The following is an 18,527-nucleotide window of genomic DNA, read 5'->3' as shown; positions in this document are numbered from 1 at the left end:
AGCAGTGCCCTCCTGCGGAGCGCAGGTGCTCCCCTCTTCCCCACACCAAACCCCTGCCAGGCTGAGGTAAAAGCCGCCAAAGGCAGGGAATCGTCTGGGCTCGCTTCCCTCCTCATGGGGTGGGGAGGCAGCAGCGGGCTCCGGAGAAGACCATCGCTGTGCAAACAGGCCAGAATCGCCCCAAAACAGCAGCGGTGCCGAGGCCGCTGCTCCTGGAGGGGTTCGGTGCGGAGCAGGAGGTGACACCAGCGCGGAAAAGCCGCTCAGCTCCAGTCAAGCGACGTCGGCCTGGCACGCTGCACCTTGAACGTTTTGGCATGCAGCAGTAATGAGCATATATTAATGAGCAATTAGCATCTGGTAATAATCATTCATATGCCAGTGACACTTGGATTCACAGTCCCCGACCTGTGCATTGAGCCTGAGTTAATAATAATAATTGATGGTGCATATATAGAGCTCTTTGAAGATTGTTCTCCCCTGAGAGGCGCCTCAGCCGGAGCGGTGGGGACGTGTGGGGAAGTGGCTGTGCGGACCCAGAGCCGGCAGAGGGCCGCATGCGATGAAATATTAGTGATGATCAGCCCCCGGCAGGAGAGACGCATGTGGGAATCCTCCCTGTCATCTGTTACAGCTTTTCAGACGCTTCAGACAAAGTTTGATTTCTCAGACAACTGGCAAAAAGTACGGGCTGTTCGAAAAAAAACGCACATCATTTTTTTACACCTCACTCCGCCTCATCTTGCTCCTAGGATGTGTGACCAGACTGCTCATCTGCTGCCTTCGGAGGGTAGCTGAAGGAGGAAGGATGGTCTTGCCCTTCAGTGCTTGTTCCTCTTGTCTCCAGGCTGGGATTAGCTGGACAGGTCCCATAGGATGCCTGACATCCCGGTGCTCTAAGGGGCCATCACGCACAGAGATAGAAAGGATTAGGGCCAAGCCTGAAGGCATCCAGGACAAACAATTCAGGGATGGAGGTCAGAGTGGGAGTTGGGTGAGGAGTTCTGAGAGCTCAGAAAGGAGGTAGTGGGGGTGTGGGTTGAATGAGAGGGTTGGGGATAGTTGGCCTGAGCATGTGCACACAAAGAAGGTGAAACCTGGAACCAGGGTGACAGGAGGAAGAGGTACAGACCTTGGAAGGAGACAGGAGAGTAGAAAAGAGGTGCTCTGCAGAACAGGTGGGCCAAGGGAACTGGGGAGGTGGAAATCCTGAGACTGGAGGAGGAGCTGGGGAAGAAGAGTCAGACTCAGGTGGGGAGGGCAACATGGGAGCCAGACTGGACAAGAAAGGGAGAGGACAGAAACAGGGGAAGGGACTAGGACTGTGTCCACAAGCTGAGTGAAAGAGTGTGGGAAAGGAGATAGGAATCCTGTATCTGGTTTGTGGCCGCTCTGGTTGTCCTAGGATGCCTCTCTTGCTTCCAGCATCAAAAAGGCAGAGATTTCACATCAACTCTAAACAATACCCACTAGCCCTTCAGTTTAGCACACCTGAAATGGTAAAGTGGTACTAGGTATCTATTTTTTGGGGGGCACCTGAGTCACTCCAAATGTGTCCCTCACTAGAACTTTGAATCCTCAGAATCAGAAATTTCTGTGAAATTCAATCCCATCTTCTTCTAGTCCCATCTCCTTCTAGTGTTAATCTCTAGAGGATAATAAATTGTGAATCCTTGATCTATTACTCCAGGAGTTCAAATGGCAAACCCTTCTATGTTGGATTCAAAAGTTCCTTCCAATGTAATTAACCCAGTGGTATCAATATTCTGTCACACGAAGAAATAGCACTGGTGTTTTTGTAAATGATGAATGGAAACATAAGCAAAAATGCAGAAGAGCTTGATTAAGATTCAAAATCAAAAAAAAAAAAGACAAGATAAAGGTTATCTGTGCAATCCTTAATTGGTTCTTTTGTATTTGTTTACTATGATATATTTTCTAATAACATAATCACTTACTTTTCTACAGGCATCCTTGCTCATTTGATTTACAGCACTGGCAGTTGCTACTTGATGAGAAGCTTCTCCAGAGTTTGTTTTTCTCTCCCTGCTCAATGTGCAGCCCAGATTTGCTTTACTGCACTTTGTATTTGCCACTGAAGACAGGCTTAGGATGCTTTTTTATGCTTCTTATCACAATTATATGGGTGCTTCACAGTCTTGGAAAACATCATGTCTCTATGAGATAGGAGGCTGGTATATTCTGGACAGAACAGTTAAGGTAAAAGACAGCTGGGACTTCATTTCTCAAAGCAGAGCTCCCATGGATTTTGTTTGCAGCACTTCTCCAAACGAGGCCTTAGTAGGAGCCACACTGAGTTGCTGTTCATCTATAAAGGTTTTAAACATCTTGCCTGCCATCACACAAAAAGTCTGTGGTGGAAGCAGGGATAGTCTCAAACTCTTCAGGACGGCATTCATCATCTTAATCTTCAGAAGATTATCCTTTCTCTCCAACAATCCTCTTCATACCTTCACTATTTTTTTCTCCTTGGAAATTAACTGAGTCCCAGCTATGTGGCTGCCATCTAGTTTCATCTAAAAAAGTACACATCTTAAACTACTTACGCCAGGCTTTTCCCCAAAAGCTTCTTCAAAAGATGAGGCAGGATTCTCATCATCATGATCTTTCTTGACAGCAGACACAGTCTCACGCACCTGGTAAGGCAGGATCCTGTTTACAAATTAGCAAGGAAGTATGCAACACACAATAAAGGAGATGCAAGTCATGTGCTATGGACAGCTCTTTTTTTTTGGCACATCCTATTGAATACTGGATTTTACAGGAATAATGTTATTTTTAGAAACATTTTTGTGTGCGTGTGTGGTTATAAAATGGGCAAGTTTAAAATGAATTTATATAATCCTTAAAAGGATTAACTAAGGATATATAAGGATATTCAAGTAAGGATATAATCCTTACTTATTGATCAGTTTATCAGATCACAATGTCCTCATTTTTTATGTGTATAGATCATTACACAAAGCATAAAATAAAGGATGCTGCTTGGTTTATGTCTCCAATAACCTACTCTCTTTGGAACTAATCAAGCTTTTGCTGTGGTGGAGCAGCTTAAGCAGTTTGTCTGTCTGGAGTGCTTAGGGGAAGGGCTGTACGCTGTGGCAGGCAAACCTTCCCATACTGTGGGTGAGAAGTACAGATGGATGCAGTCTCTGGGCCATGGGCCATGTCTGGGAAGAGATGCACATCTTGGTGTGATTAGTTTCACCGCACTTGAAATTAAGAGAAAGGTAATGGAGAGGAGGAGTGAAAGCATAGCTGGAGAAGCATTAGCAAGAAAGAGAACTTAGCACAGAAAAGAAAGAAGCTTATGAGGAAGGTGTGTGGTAGTAGGCTATTATGTGTTAATGAATAAATAGCAATAAAGGCATCTGACAGTAAATGATCTGTTTTGGTGGGGCTGGACGCTGTCAGCATGGCAGCTGAGGGAACTGGAAAAAAACTGCTGAGCATGTGAGAAGGTGCCCACACGGACACATGCAGACTCCCATGGGAGGGAGATGTCCCTGGACAACTCTGCAAACAGTGTCCCCCATCTGGCCCTCTTAAAAAGCAGCTTTGCCTTAGAGGTTCATTTTTTGTTTCATGGCTGAGTCTAGCTGCTGGGTAGCTTTTAATACCTGTAGCTGCACGTAAGAGTACATGAACTGCTCCACTTCTTTGGGACTTCCCTCCCGAGTTTCTGCGATATCACTGGCTTACCCGATGCCTATCCACAATTGGTAATTTCACTCTGAGCCCACTTAAATAGCTACATGCAACTATTGTAACCTATTAACACAATCAATGTGGACATTTCCAAAGAACACAGTCATCTAGTTTGGACTGGCCTAAATCTCGAGGTGGGAAGAGGAGAAATGCAAGCCATGGGAGTCTTGAGGCTACACCAGCTTGCCTCCAGCCCTGTGCAAGGATACGTGGGGCACCCAAAGCAGAAGCTGGAAAAGCCTGAAGTCTCTGCTCTGCTCCCTCCTTTCCTATGCTCACCGTGAGCTGAAGGTGGGACAACCCTTGAGCCCAAGCAGGAATATCTGCGCCACATCGTTACCGACCGAGATAACCTCAGCATGTTTGGGGCTCGATTACCCTTGAGTGGGTGCCAGCGCTGGTAGCATCTCAAAACGCACGTCCCACGCTGTCTGAGGAGCAGAACCGGCTGCAGCTGGCGGCTGGCGACCACCCAGAGCAGCGAGGCTTCCCGTTAAGCCTGGGAGCAGCGATGCTGTGGAGGGGAGCGCCGAGAGCAGCGGCAGCCCCAGCGTGCGGCCCCGTCGCCGTGGCAACCCGCAGCCTCGCCACTGATGAGCCTTTGCTGTCGATCAAGAAGCATTAACTTCTACATTATGTCTTTTTTATTACCGTTTCTGCACATTTTGGCTTCCATCCCCCCGGGGGCCTGGCTGCGCTGGTGAAATGTTCCTTCTCGGGGCGTGGGGATCGACATGTCTTCTATTTCTGTAGTGTTTACGGCTGTGGGAGAGACACAGCAAAGGGCTGGCTGGAATTACTGTTATCGGTGTCAGTGAAACTGCCGTTGCCATCACAGTTTCAGTCAGAAACAGTCCAATATAGGTCTACCTTAAAAATTCGAGAGCACTTAATTTAGAAGATTTACCCCACTTCTCTTGAATCTAATCCTGCTCATCTTATGTTGGTGATAACAGAGGGGGATCCTGTCGGGCACCCATAAAACAGGGCAGAGCCAGGAAGCACAACGTGGCCATGCCGGAGGTGCATCCCTTCAGGCTGCAGGACCAGATTTCCCCCAAACCGGGTATGGGGTGCAATTGTCAGGGAAAAGTCACATATCCCAAAGTCTGCCCTATAGCAAGATAATTGGGTACAAATGAAAGAAATCCGCTTTGGTGGGCAGAGAGGGGCTGGCAGGAGGGTGGTGGTCAGGCAGGGAGCAATGGCTGCAGTGATGCGAAAGGACATGAGGAAGGTGAGAAGTACCTAGGTTGCATGTGGAAGCAAGGACTGAAAAGAAGAAAACATCCCAGCAGCTTTCAAAAGAAAGACAAAACTGGGAAAGGGGTTAAGTAGCAGGGCTCCCAGTGGCAGCAGACGATAGGTTTCCATAACCCAGGAGAGATTCAGTTCAAGGTTCCTGTGAAGAAGCAGGATGAACAATGGCTGTTGAAGGGGAAGGCAGATGGGGAGTACAAATGAATGTGATGAAGTAAGTACAGAGAAAGTGGGACCATAAATAATTGAGATCCAGAGGGAAGAAGAAAAGCAGCACTGTTTGGCACAGCTCAGCTTCCTTCTCTCGGCCCATGTAACTTGGAGAAGTTGCAAAACTACTCTGAAATTTCTTATGACTAATATAATACACTGTATCTACCCCAAAACTATTGGGATCTAAACTTTCCTGTCCCTGCCCACCAAGAAATGCTTCCTGTCTGGTCCTGCTAAGCTGTCTTACAATGCCAAGGACGTTCTGCACTGCCCAGTGCAGTGTCTTGCTCTCTAGGGCTTCTCTGAGCAGGTCAGGTCAGTCCTATCAGCAACCACACAGTGCATTTCTCAGCCTTGCTAGCACATCCTGCTCGTCAGTGCCGCTAATTAACTCAGACAGAGCTTTCAGGTGTCTTGCTGTGTTGTGCCGTTCACAGACATCTTCAGAGACTCCTCCTGCAATGCTGGAAATTTTGGCTCCCTTGCTGTGGCAGCTGTTTGCCAGAGGGTCAGTAGATTCAACACTAAAGGCGCTGTGAAATGCCATGCTGCAGGCTATATCCTGTACATCTTCAAAGATAGCTGTGCAGTGAAGGCTGGTGTCTAGACATGTTTTTCCTACGATAAAAGTTTAGTTAAGATATGTCTCCTAGGCTGGAATTCACATGGAGAAAGCCTTATATTTCTCTGGACCAGCCTGGTTTAAGATAAGCACATAAACTTTTCTGCAAACAGGATGCATTTTAGGTTTTCTTTCCAGACCCCCAAGCAACATGGAGGTGGCTGCAATGGTATTACCAGGAGCCATGTAATTGAAGACTATACAATGCTAAACATTAAGGAAGCTTTCAAGAATTACACCTGGTAGTGCTGAAGTACCCTCTCAGCCCTTACCAAGACAATATTAGTGCAATCAGGATGTGACTTATGATGTTCTCAGGTAATTTTCTGCAAGGCAGAGAAGAATGACTAAACATATTCTAATTCACACCGGTTAAAAACCATGTTTTAATTAAGTTAACGTTCTAATCCATTCAAATGTATATTACATATATTTCCAAATATTTCTTCTTGGGAGGTTAAACACCAGATCAATCAGGATGTAGCAAAGGACCTTCTGATCTCCAGATTTTAAACTCCAGTAAGTCAGAAGCTGGCCAATTACTTCACCCGCATGACAAGCCAGTTAGGATTCTGCATAGCGTTTCTGCTTGTTCCTAATTTATACAGCAGTGAGGTACAAGTAGGTGATATTAACTTCTCTGGCATCGATCTGCTAGAATCACGGTATGCCTGCAATCTAATATATTTTCAGGAAAAACAAGAAAATTACCACTCTTCTAGTCAAGGTATCAGGGACGGTGCAGACCTTTCCGATGCATAGGTCATGATCAATACTTGGTTAGAGGAATCTGCAAGGGAAGCTTGGGAGCCTCAGAGAGTGCTTTTCATGCTGCGCGAGATGATATTCTAGCCTAGAGCGAGCATTCACCCTGTCATTACACAACATGGTACAACTAAGTCCACTGTGTTTCCAGATGGATTTATGGTAAAATAGTTAAACAGACCTAAGTGACCTGCCAGTAAATCAGCACTGTGACCTGGACCAGACTGGGGAAGGAGATTAAATGGAAAAAGCGTGGAATTTCTCTTTTACAGAGTATCTCTATGGCATAATGCAGTGCCATTCAGGGATATCGCAGCTACCGCAAGCAATGTAGCCACATTAGCAAGATGTTAATGTGCTTAATTAGCCCTGATGACAAGCAGGTTGTACAAACCTGGGCACAGCATCATGCTTATGTACTTAGCTGCTTAAGTCTCCAGAGTGCTTGCAGCTCACTTAGGTTAATATAATCTAACGAATTAATAAGCATATAACCTATTTCGTTGTTCAAGCCATTTATAACAATATTGACTAATACCAAACCCAAGGCAGACTCTCGTGGAACTGCTGAAGATGCTTTCAGCATATCAGTGAGCTAAGAGTAGCCACTGGTTTAAGTGATCCTTGTCACCTACCTATGTGTTCACCTTCCAGCAGCTTCACCTAAACCACCTTACCTCACTTGGTTATGAAAATATTACATAAGAAGGTATTAAAAGCCTTAGAAGAGACAAGTTATAGGACACCTGTATCTTTGTATTTATCCAGAATAAATTAAATCTAACAAGATTGTTCGTCAATAAATCCATGTTATGTGTTACTCATCCCTGTCTTATCTTCCATATATTCATAAACAACAAAACAAAAAAATATTTCCATATTTTCCTAGGAATTAAAGTTTGGCAGACTGATCTGTAACTCTTTCAGTTCTATTCTCCATGTTCATATTCTTCCCTCATCCTTTTCTAAACATAGACACCGTATTTGTCTTTTTCTAATCTTTCTAATCTTCTAAAACTTCTTATCCCCCATGGACACCATGATATTGCCTCAGATTTTTTGCCTGAAAGAGTTTTAATTCCCTCAGTAATTTCCATGGAGTCCCCTGATCAGCAAACACATCTAAGGGGTATCCAACCTGTTCCTATTCCATACCTGGATTCTTATCTCATTATAATAATGTTAATGGTGTTAATAGTATAACCAAATTTGACATTCACGGTGAAGAAAAACAAAAATTACGATTTTCAGTCCTGGTGTCAACTGTTATAATTTTCCCTTTCCTCTGAGAAATGAAACACCACTTCCTGCAGTCCCTTGGTCTTTCTCCTGCTGCTAACAGGCTTCGGGAATTTTAACTCATTTTTAGCTCCAGGATGTCATTTGAATAAATGTTTACTTCATGTGTACTGCTGAAATAATCTTTCACTCAAAAACGTCTCTAAACCTGTTCTCCATTTTAATGGTTGCACTGAGGAAAAGAGCTGTTGAGTAGAGCCAACACTTCAATAGCTCTGAAAAAAGTATCAAGAGTTTCACGGTGGGACATTGGCAATACTACACACTCTTTGCATAAACTAGGTGTGCATAATGGAGAAAATGGATGGAGATAACCACTAAAATGAACAGGCTAATGAAACCGATGATCAGTAAACAATAGGAGTTAACAGAGTGCAAGTTTTACCCAACATACAGTTTTTTTCCAGTGACGGGGCAGTATGAGGGAAGGGGGGCTGCGTTCTGATTTCTTTGAAAGACTTGCTCAAAATATTCCAAGTGGCTTGGCTGGCCTTAGTACCATGCATTCTGAAAACCTTTGGAAAGACAACAAATATGATAAAAAACAATATTTAACCATGTTGAAGCAATATTTATTCACATACCCAGTGGGTCCTTGTTAGATACAATTTTAATTAATAGCTTCATTATCTGAAGGAGGCAATAAACATCATGTTAATGAAACTTGCAGTAGAGGCTAACTAGTTGCAATCACAACTAACAGTAGAAAAAATGAAGGGGAACTTAATGTGAATGAAACTATAAGAAGATAGCATCTGGGGAGAACCACAAATTACTATATCTGGCAAAAGCAAGTTTCCATAACAGAGCAGAAGGCTGTGGAGAGCAGTGTGTTGGAAGAGAGGCACTTATTTATAGTGAATTGAGTTGTGAGAATAATAGATTTTTCTGTTTGGTGGCCAAAGTGAAAATAAATTAGGGAAAACTAATATCCAATCAGATATATTATTCCATTTTCACATATTTTTGCCATTTATTAAAATGAAACAGATCAATTTTAGAAAGAAACAGTATTAGATAAGAAAACCAAGACCATTTCATTTTGAAAATATTGGAACAGAGCAGTTCTGGTTTGTTTTTTATTCCCCTTGTACTATTCCTCAAAATGAATTTCTCAGCATGTGAATTGATTTTTGATTCATAATGTAACTTTTTAGAGAACTCAATGTAATAGACTCTTCGGCAAAACACAGGTCATATCAAGTCACCCAGAACTTCCTGCCTCCACACCAAAAACATGTGTTTGGTCTCCAACACGTGTATTTAGGAAAACATCTGACAGATTTGAGGCTTTTTCTGTCAAGCAACAAATCCCTTTTTGTCTCACCAAAGTCCTGTAGAAGTCGTCATGGGTCAGAGCACCCATTTGATAGCACTGGCTTGGTCCTCACCAGCCACCAGGGGCTGAGCACCTGCGACAAAGCTGTTGAGGTCCACCAGCAGCACCCAGGGTTTGCCTGATGTACCAGTGAGGTTATTAGTGCAGGGCCCTGCGGGCTGTCTATCTGCAGAAGCCCATGATGGGCAGAGGCCAGAGGCACCCAGGAACCTCTGTCCTTGCTACCATCATGGGAAATGCCCTGGCCAAGGAGTAGTGAAGGGTTCATAGAATCATAGAATCATTCAGGTTGGAAAAGACCTCTAAGATCATCTAGTCCAACCTTAATTGAGCCAAATGCGGGTTTTCCTTCTGGAAATCAAGCGGTGACACTCAGATCTCTCTGTGCAGCTTCTTCATCCACTGCTGAATTGAATAACATACCCAACCATTGGTACTAGTGGAAAATTAGGACATGGGAGACATCCTCAGTCTGTCCTGATGTCTTCTTTTGGGAAGATCAGATGTAGTTTTTGATCTTTTCTCTGGCTCAACTGATTTGGGATGGAGGGCAGTGGGACAGGCTCTCTGCTGGTAGGTAGAGTAGCAGTTCTGCAAATATTTCTCAGACTCAGTGACTCAGAATGGTCCCTGCAAGTCCCATGTCTCAAACAGCTGAGTAGTCCCTTACTGGTCTCAGGCACAAATCCTACAGTTGACATGCCTGGGCTCAGGGTGACCTGGCAGAGGGAAGCTGCCTTCAGGCTTTGCAAGTTTCAAATGCTGCAACTCATAAAGGAAAACTATTCTGAGTAAAAAAATACTGTGGTTATTTCCTTTGTAGTGTTCCTTGCTGTGCCTTGCCTGGGGACCCTAGAGCTGAGGACAGTAACTCATCAGAAGCTAAATGTGGGCTAAAAAATCTACATGCTAGACTGGAATATTAGATCTGTTTTGCAGATCTACTTGACTAAGAAAGTGTCTAGGGACAGTCTGTGACAAGATTTAAGATACTAAATAATGATAATTGTTTGTCTAGGTTCAGCTTCCAGGTATTACATTTTGTTATACCTTTGCCTTATAGATGACAGAGCTGTAATGTAGCAGATGCTTTCTGCTTCCCACGTACATACCTAAAGACCTTGATTGAGTTATTTCTTACTCTTTCAAAAAGCCAAGCTGCCAGAGATCCCTAATCACCATAATATGCACTTCCCAGATTGTGGCTTACTCTCCTCTCTTGTTTCTGAACCTTTGCCAATTTATCAACAATCTTTTGACTTTTGAGATGGAAGAAATGTTTAGGCAGTGCCCACAGCTTTATTAACTAGGAAGTACAGAATAAATGACAAGGTAACACGGTGCATGTAAGCTGACCTGCTCAGGCCAAGGACTCCAGCTTTAGTGAAGCTAAAATTTTTTTGCTTCTGTAGTGGATTTACGTGGCAAGGTTTTGGTAGCAGGGGGCCATAGGGGTGGCTTCCGTGAGAAGGATCTAGAAGCTGCCCCATGTTTGGTAAGGGCCCCACTGCTGACCAGAGCTGAGCCAATAACTGATGTTGTTTTGCGCCTCTGTGAGAGCATATTTAAGACAGGGAAAAAAAACACTGCGCCACAGATAGCAGCTGGGAGAGAGGAGTGAGGAACAGCCTTGCAGATGCCAAGGTCAGTGAAGAAGGAGGGGGAGAGGTGCTCCAGGCGCCGGAGGAGCAGAAGTCCCCTGTGGCCAGTGGTGAGGACCATGGTGAAGCAGGCTGTCCCCCTGCAGCCCATGGAGTACAATTGTGGAGCAGGGTTCCACGCTGCAGCCCGTGGAGAGGAGACCACGCAGGAGCAGGGGGTCTGGGAGGAGCTGCTGCCCGTGGGGGATCCGGGTTGGAGCAGTTTGCTCCTGAGGGATGGACCCCGTGGTACGGACCCATATCTGGAGCAGTTCTTGAAGAGCTGCTGCCTGTGGGAAGCCCACGCCGGATCAGTTCAGCAAGGACTGCATCCCGTGGGAGGGACCCCACAGCACAGGGGACGAGAGTGACCAAGAAGGAGCGGTGGAGAAGAAGCGCTGCAGACTGACCACAACCCCCATTCCCCCGTTCCCCTGCGCCGCTCAGGGGGAGGAGGTGGAAGAGGGTGGATGGGGGGGAAGGTGCTTTTGGTTTCTTTCCTTTGTTTCTCACTTCTCTAGCTTGTTAGTAATAGGTAATAAATCTTACTGTCTCCCTATATGCTGAGTCTGTTTTGCCCATCACGATAACTACTGTGCAATCTCCTTGTCCTTATCTCAACCCTTGAGCCCTTTTCATCATATTTTCTTCCTGTTCCTCTTTGAGGAGGGGGAGTGAGAGAGCGGTTGTGGTGGAGCTCGGCCGCCCACCCGAGTAAAACCACCACAGCTTCCCAGTACAGCCTTGCAGTGGCAGCGCTATCACGAGTGCTTATGGTCAGCTGATTTCATCTGTCATGACCCATAAATATTTTCAGTCCTGTTTATCCTAATGTAAGGGTCCAGTCTTCACAGGCAGAACTGCAATCTGTGCTCATGGATATGTTAACTTTTGTCAGATGTTGTTAAACAAGTAATGTGAAGCCCCATCCCCATCTCTGTAGTAAGAATCTTGTCATTGCCTGCAGTAGGACATTTTCTATGCTTGTCGTTGTTGCTGTTTTGTTTTTCCTTCAATGTGTTCAGTTTATAAAGCAGTTCAGAATCACTTTGTGTAAGTCCTCATCATCATTTGCCATTCTGCTTGTGTGTGAATTTTGGCAAGCTTTATTAGCCAGTTCCTATTTTATTAAAAAGGAAAAAAAAAAAAGCAAAAAAAAAAAGCACTGGGCCAGGAACTCATTACTGCAGATCGTTTCAGAAACACCTTCTTCCATTAAGCATTCTCTTTCAGAAATAACCCATAAAACATATCAGTTACTTTTTAATCCACTTAGTACCTGCAATATTGATATTGGATAGCATTAACTGTTAAATCAAAATGTCACACAATAGGAGGTTAAACGCTGTATGGAAATCTCCCTATGACACACTAATCTGACAAAAAAAAAAAAAAAAAAGCATTTTCCATTATTTTACTGGGAATCACTGTAACATTGACTGACCTACAATTTGCTGGCCATCCATTTAGCACGATTAAAAAATGCCACAAGTTTCAAACAGAAGTTCAATTTTTCCAAGATGTATAAAGAAAAATTAACATTAGTGGTTTGCAGAATTTCTGCTTTAAACACATGCCCAGTAATCTCAATAATGCTGGGAAAGTTTTGCCACAAGTATAATTAAATCCTGACTCTTCTAACAAGTTGACAGACTTGGAATTAAAGACTGTATTACAAACCACTTTCAATTATTTGTAGACAGTTTGTTTTGCACAAAGCTCACTTGGATTTTCATCTGCTTCAGCCTTCTCCTGAGGATGTTGGATGCATGAAAGGAATCAGAAGCTGTGAAATCCCACCATAACATCTTCTCCTGACCTTACCATGTTCTCTACTCCCCGGGTCACACTGTGCATGCACAGTGTCCCCCACTGCAAAGGTCAATATTGACGATGGATTTTTGTGCCTAGTGGTAACAAAAATGAAAATTCTGGAATCACAGAAGAATTCAGGTCATAAGTGCTGATATGACATTGTCAATCCGCCTTGTTTTCACAAAATGAAATAAGAAAAGTAGTAAACAAACCTCTAAATATATCAAGAGCAAAGGTAATTACAAGGAATTAAATGTAAGATTCCATTTCATCCTTGAATTTATAGGAATTTTCCTTTCAAATATAATTGATGTAATCTTTTAAAACAGCACAATTGCATTTCTAACAGAAAACTGCTCCTAAATTTTTAAATCTTTTGCTGTACTTTCTGCAAATTATAATCATATGTTGTTGTTGTTAAAAGTAACTGAAGAAACATTACAGTGTCTAGGATCCCGATCTTCTCTGCAGGAGGTTAAATGTAACCATTTGTCCACTTCTCTTGGAGTTTGAAAATGGATGTTTATTAACCTGCGAGTTACAAATCCTTAGCAAATCACGTCAGCTGCATAAAAGATTGAATAAGGTGTGCCTGCCTTTCTCACAAAACATTTATGAATAAATTATGCTTCTTAAATTGGCTGAAGATGTTTATCTAACACATACGGACACCTATGAGCTGGCTCAAAAGGCAGCGATGCTGAGTGCTGCAGTGCTCAGCGCCCTGTCCCTACCTGGGAGGCTGGCGGGTGGCATTGGCAGCAGCAGTTTGCCTTCCAGAGCTGGCTACCAGAGACGTCCACAGCTACAGGCAGACTGTTAGATGTCTTCACAGGCAGAGATGCGGCCACTTGTCTCCTGATCCCTCTTTGCGCTAGGAGAGGGAAGTAAAGGAGCACAAAGCACACATGGGAATTAGGGCTGAAGATGCACCTTGCTTCTGTTCTTTTCCATAAAGAATAGAATGAAATTACCTAAAAAACAGACTTAAGGATGGGAGGTGCAGGGCAGTCCCTGTGGCCGAGGGGTAGCCTTTATCTCTGGCAAGCCAAATGGCCCAGGGGAGCCAGCCCCAGAAAAGGGACCCTCAGCCCCCCCAACCCTCCTCTTTGTCCATGTGAGGGCATCCCAACACAGCCACCTTTGGCCACGCGTGGGCCACTCCATCACAGAGACTTGCTGAGGTCGCAGTGGCCACCACTGCCCCGCCATGGCTGCAGGCCCTATAAAACAGGCCCCCTGCAGCTGGCCCGCCATTCGCTGAGCATCTAGGCCCTCTGACTGCCAGCTTGCGTGGCAGGAAGCAGACTAGAAGAGCAAGGCGAGCAGCAGGCCTCTTGGTGTGCGAGGACAGCGATGCAGTCCGGTGAAGCACCAAGAAGGAATGCACCTGAGCAGAAGGAGATGTGTCGTGGGCGGAGGGATAGCGCCGGTGGCACAAGAGACACCAGTGCCCAAGGGACCTCTGGCACCCAGACCACAGACAGATACAGGTGATATCATTGGCACTGCAACAATGTGGGGAACAGGCCGGCCCTTCAAACACCCAGCGACAGGGGGCCTGGGCCTTACCACAGGAGCAATGGTGATTTGGGGCGAAGGTGGGAGTATCAGGCAGAGGGCCGCGGGGAGCAGAGGCGTGCCCGTAGTCCGGAACACAGTGCAGGACCCAGTAATGGCTGTGAACTAGACAGCACCATTGGACCCATGCATGAAAATCAAGCCAACAGTGGCATGGGACCGAGGTGTGGAATTGGACGACCCCGTGGTTCGGCACCCTGGCCTGAGAACATTCCAGATGGAAGGCATCCCGTTTGGGCAGTCCCAGGCAAGGACTGGCTTAGCCTTCTGCCCAGCACCACGGAGCCCATGGAGCTGGATCCACAAGATGTGGAGGAACGGATGGAAGTGGATCCACCTCTGCCAGAACAGACCTGGGACTACCGCTGCATTTCTTTGTGCTCTGCCATCCAAGAGCACCAACAGCATCGCAGGAGTGCCCGGCGAGCCCCCTACCCATTGCTCAGGCTCCATCGCAAGCATTAGCTTGGAGCCACCAAACACCACGGACATCCCGCAGGCTTATCTGCAAGATGTCCTGGCAATAAACAGCTCTTGCCGATTCTCAGGGGTTGTGTGAGTGCTTCTTTTTTGGGGGGAATGGGCTAAAGTTGCGCCAGGGGAGGTTTAGGTTGGATACTAGGAAAAACTTCTTTACCAAAAGGGTTGTTAGGCATTGGAATAGGCTGCCCAGGGAAGTGGTTCAGTCACCATCCCTGGAGGTCTTTAAAAGACATTTAGATGTAGAGTTTAGTGATACGGTTTAATGGAGGACTCGTTAGTGTTAGGTCAGAGGTTGGACTCTGTGATCTTGGAGATCTCTTCCAACCTAGGTGATTCTGTGATTCTGTGAAATGTTTTGTTGTTGTAGGTAACCACATTACTTCTGTTTGGCAAACCTGACCCAGCTGAGGGCTTCGCTGCATGCTTCTGCTCCCTCTTCTGTATTCTTTTTTTTTTTTTTAATTATTATTTAGATTGGTATCCTTGTCTGCACCTTTGTTTTTCCTTATTCTCGGGTATTTTTACTCTTTTCCAGGTCTGCACTTTCTGCTCCATATCCTTTTCCTGCTATCAAACTTCCTCTCAGCCATCTGGATGCTCAAAAAAACTGTCCCCTAAGACAGAGCTGGTCTCAACAAGCACCTTGGTGACTTCCCACCCTGTGTCTCATCGGTGCATCCTGTGCTGCTTCTGACAACCAGTAAGTGATGGTGGCACCAACCTGGGAAAGAGCAGTCCAGCAGACACAGGGGAAGGACCAGGCTGTGCCTCTGAACCCACTGTTCAATACTTACATGTCACATCTTCTTTGCCACCTGCAGAACTGCCTGGTTCCCTTCTGTCTCTCACACATTTTGCTTAGGAATCTGTACCCGTTGCTGCCTGCACAGGCTGCTAGGGCAAGCAGAATGAAGGATGCTCATGAGACCATTTTCCCAGCAGTGCTGAACCAGAACAGCCACTGTGCCCCAAGCAGAGCCATGCCCAAAGCCCCGGTCATTTCCAGCTTGCAGAACCATAACAATTTCCCAGGGAAGGTACAGAGCTGGTGTAACAACTTCTGAAAGACCAACAACAGACTTACCTTTTACTGAAACTTCAGAAACAGTCCAGTGGTTATCAGCAGACCACAGTCCAACCTCACTGGGTTATGATTTACCTAGCATTTATGTTCCAGGAGCAAGCAGAAATCCCAGCTTCCAGTGGTGGACCCCAATCTACAGCACACTAAACATCCTATCTACACCTTGTAAGAGACAGTTGTGTGCCTCACCTGAAAGCTTGTGGCTGATTCGGTGGTTCATGTTGGTGGAGTTCTGGTGGCTTCAGAACTCAGCAGCTTACATGTTGTCAGCTCCAGGAACATGGCTTAGGTAGACAGAACAGAAAAAGAATCACAGAGTCACAGAATATTGTGAGTTGGAAGGGAGCCACAAGGATCATTAAGTCCAACTCCTGGCTCCACACAGGACCACCCAAAAATCAGACCATGTGTCTGAGAGCACTGTCCAAACGCTCCTTGAACTCCAGCAGCTCGGTGCTGTGCCCACTGCCCTGGGCAGCCTGTCCCAGTGCCCGACCACCCCTGGGTGCAGAACCTTTCCCTAACCCCCAGCCTGACCCTCCCCTGTCCCAGCTCCATGCCGTTCCCTCGGGTCCTGTCGCTGTCCCCAGAGAGCAGAGCTCAGCGCCTGCCCCTCCGCTCCCCTCGTGAGGGAGCTGCAGGCCGCCATGAGGCCTCCCCTCAGCCTGCTCTGCTCTGGGCTGAACAAACCAAGGCACCTCAGCCGCTCCTCATACGTCTTTCTGTCTAGGCCCTTCACCATCTTTGTAGCCCTCCTTTGGATGGTCTCTAATAGTTTTATGTCTGTCTTATACTGTGGCACCCAAACCTGCACACGGTACTCAAGGTGAGGCCATACCAGTGCAGGGCGGAGAAAGAAAATCCCTGCCCTCTACCGACTAGCAATGCCATGCTTGATGCTCCCCAGGGTATGGGTTGGCCCTTTTGGCTGCCAGGGCACACTGCTGGCTCATGTTCAACTCTCTGTCAATCAAAATCCCCAGAGTCCTTTCCATAGGGCTGCCCTCCGGCCTTTCATCCTCCAGTCTGTACATACAGCCAGGGCTGCCCTGTCCCAGGTGCACAGTCCAGCACTTGCTCTTGTTAAACTTTATATTGTTGGTGATTGCCCACCCCTCTAATTTGTCAAAATCTTTCTGCAAGGCCTCCCTACCTCTGAGGGAGTCAGCACTTCCTCCTAATTTAGTGTCATCTGCAAAATGACTGGAAAAGGAAATTGTTTACCAGGTTTAATACTGCCCACAGAAGTTGTGTTTAGCAGCACACAGATCCACAGATCTGCTGAGCTGGCTTTCTAACAGATGAATCACTGAATCCAGGAAAAATTTAGCTGATCAAAAAGTTTTCTTCCCTCCAACTTGTTTGTTGTTGTTGTACAGAGGAACAGAGCAGGGAAGTTCATGAAGAAATCTTCCTGCAGAGAAATTTTCTTAAAGTCTTTTTGTCAACTCTTTTGCATGGATGGTGCGTGATATTACTTGGTCCTCAAGCAGAGGTATAAATGCTTCCTGCAGGAATGCAGTGGATAGATCCACTTTTCTCATCGTGTATGCCCTTGTTCTCAGAATGATGTGATGTTTAAATATTTCCTCTTACAAGAGAAGGTCACTGAACCTCCTCTTGTTGCTCCTGCTTTTTGTGCAGTCCCCAATAAAGCAAAACTGTTGCCACTTTTTAAAATTTTGTTTTGAAATAAATATATCCTATACCAAAACAAGGTAAAATGCTGAAAAACCCTCCTTTGTAACTTTCCCAAAAAGAGAAAATACTTGTTGTGACAGCTCAAACATTTGTTTAGACAAATGGCAGAAAAAGATAATGTTGTTAGTTTCTGCATATCATACAAAAGCAAAACATGCTAATATTTGCTCATCAGAGGTAAATTCTAGAGTGTAGCAAACATAGACTGAAAGAACTTTTATATCTCTATATTATTATTTTTAATTGAAGCATTTGTTTCTGATTGGAGAGAAAGGTACTAAAATGACTGTGGACATTAGACCAGGCTCTTAGTGCCATCTAGGCACAACATTCCCAGTGACTTCCTTGAACTTTGAAAAGTTTGATTGGGCTCGGCTAGAAGTTTTAAAAGACTGATCAATACAAAAAGAGTTAGCAGCTCCCAAGCAGAGGTACATTTCACTCTCTGCAGCCTTCTCAGTTGTGCATGACCAGCTCAATTTCACCTGCTTTTCCAGTGCTCCATGCATGGGAAGCTGGTGTAATTCTGCTTCTCATTGAGTGGCTGTCTAGATGCCTCACTTGAATGTCTGCAGGCACTATTTGCCTGTGAGGGTGCAGATAAGCAGTGAGATGAGTGTGGGGCTGTGAACACCTCACCATGAGTGGTTATTCTTCCAGGACAGTGGGGAGAGGAGCTATGTCACTACCATCACTACCACCAACAGGGCTACATCTCCTTCCTGAAGGACTTGCACATTCAGTCCCGCCCACCTGCTTTTCACAATCTCAATGTCATGCTGCATCACTAAACAGGCTAATAGCTGTTCTGTATAATAATTACAAGTCCCTTAAATACTACTGAAAGTGTCCAACCAATGCATTTTTACAGGCTGAATCCATCTCCAGACATTTCATCTTCCTGCATAGGAAATCTACAAAGAAGGGTTACTATTTTAATTTTGCATTTTGAATGGGATCGATGTTTTGAGCTGTTCCAATCATAACTGCTTTAAA

General features: G+C 45.4%; 1 long non-coding RNA gene across 2 annotated transcripts; it reads right to left on the bottom strand.

Moving 5' to 3' along the window:
• Positions 1-761: 761 nt before the first annotated feature.
• Positions 762-4,399, bottom strand: LOC125183313 (uncharacterized). 2 transcript variants are annotated; one of them, XR_007165129.2, is made up of 3 exons: positions 4,108-4,399; positions 2,568-2,673; positions 762-896 (listed from the first exon to the last, which is right to left on the bottom strand). It is a non-coding gene; the product is annotated as an uncharacterized lncRNA (long non-coding RNA). The 2 variants fall into 2 exon arrangements; XR_007165128.2 differs by having other exon boundaries at positions 2,568-2,657.
• Between the last annotated feature and the right edge of the window lie 14,128 nt (positions 4,400-18,527).

Source organism: Anser cygnoides, chromosome 1, assembly GCF_040182565.1.
Source record: "Anser cygnoides isolate HZ-2024a breed goose chromosome 1, Taihu_goose_T2T_genome, whole genome shotgun sequence".
NCBI classification, from domain to species: Eukaryota; Metazoa; Chordata; class Aves; order Anseriformes; family Anatidae; genus Anser; species Anser cygnoides.
Note: the sequence above shows the minus strand (reverse complement) of the source record. Positions and strands in the feature narration are given on the sequence as shown.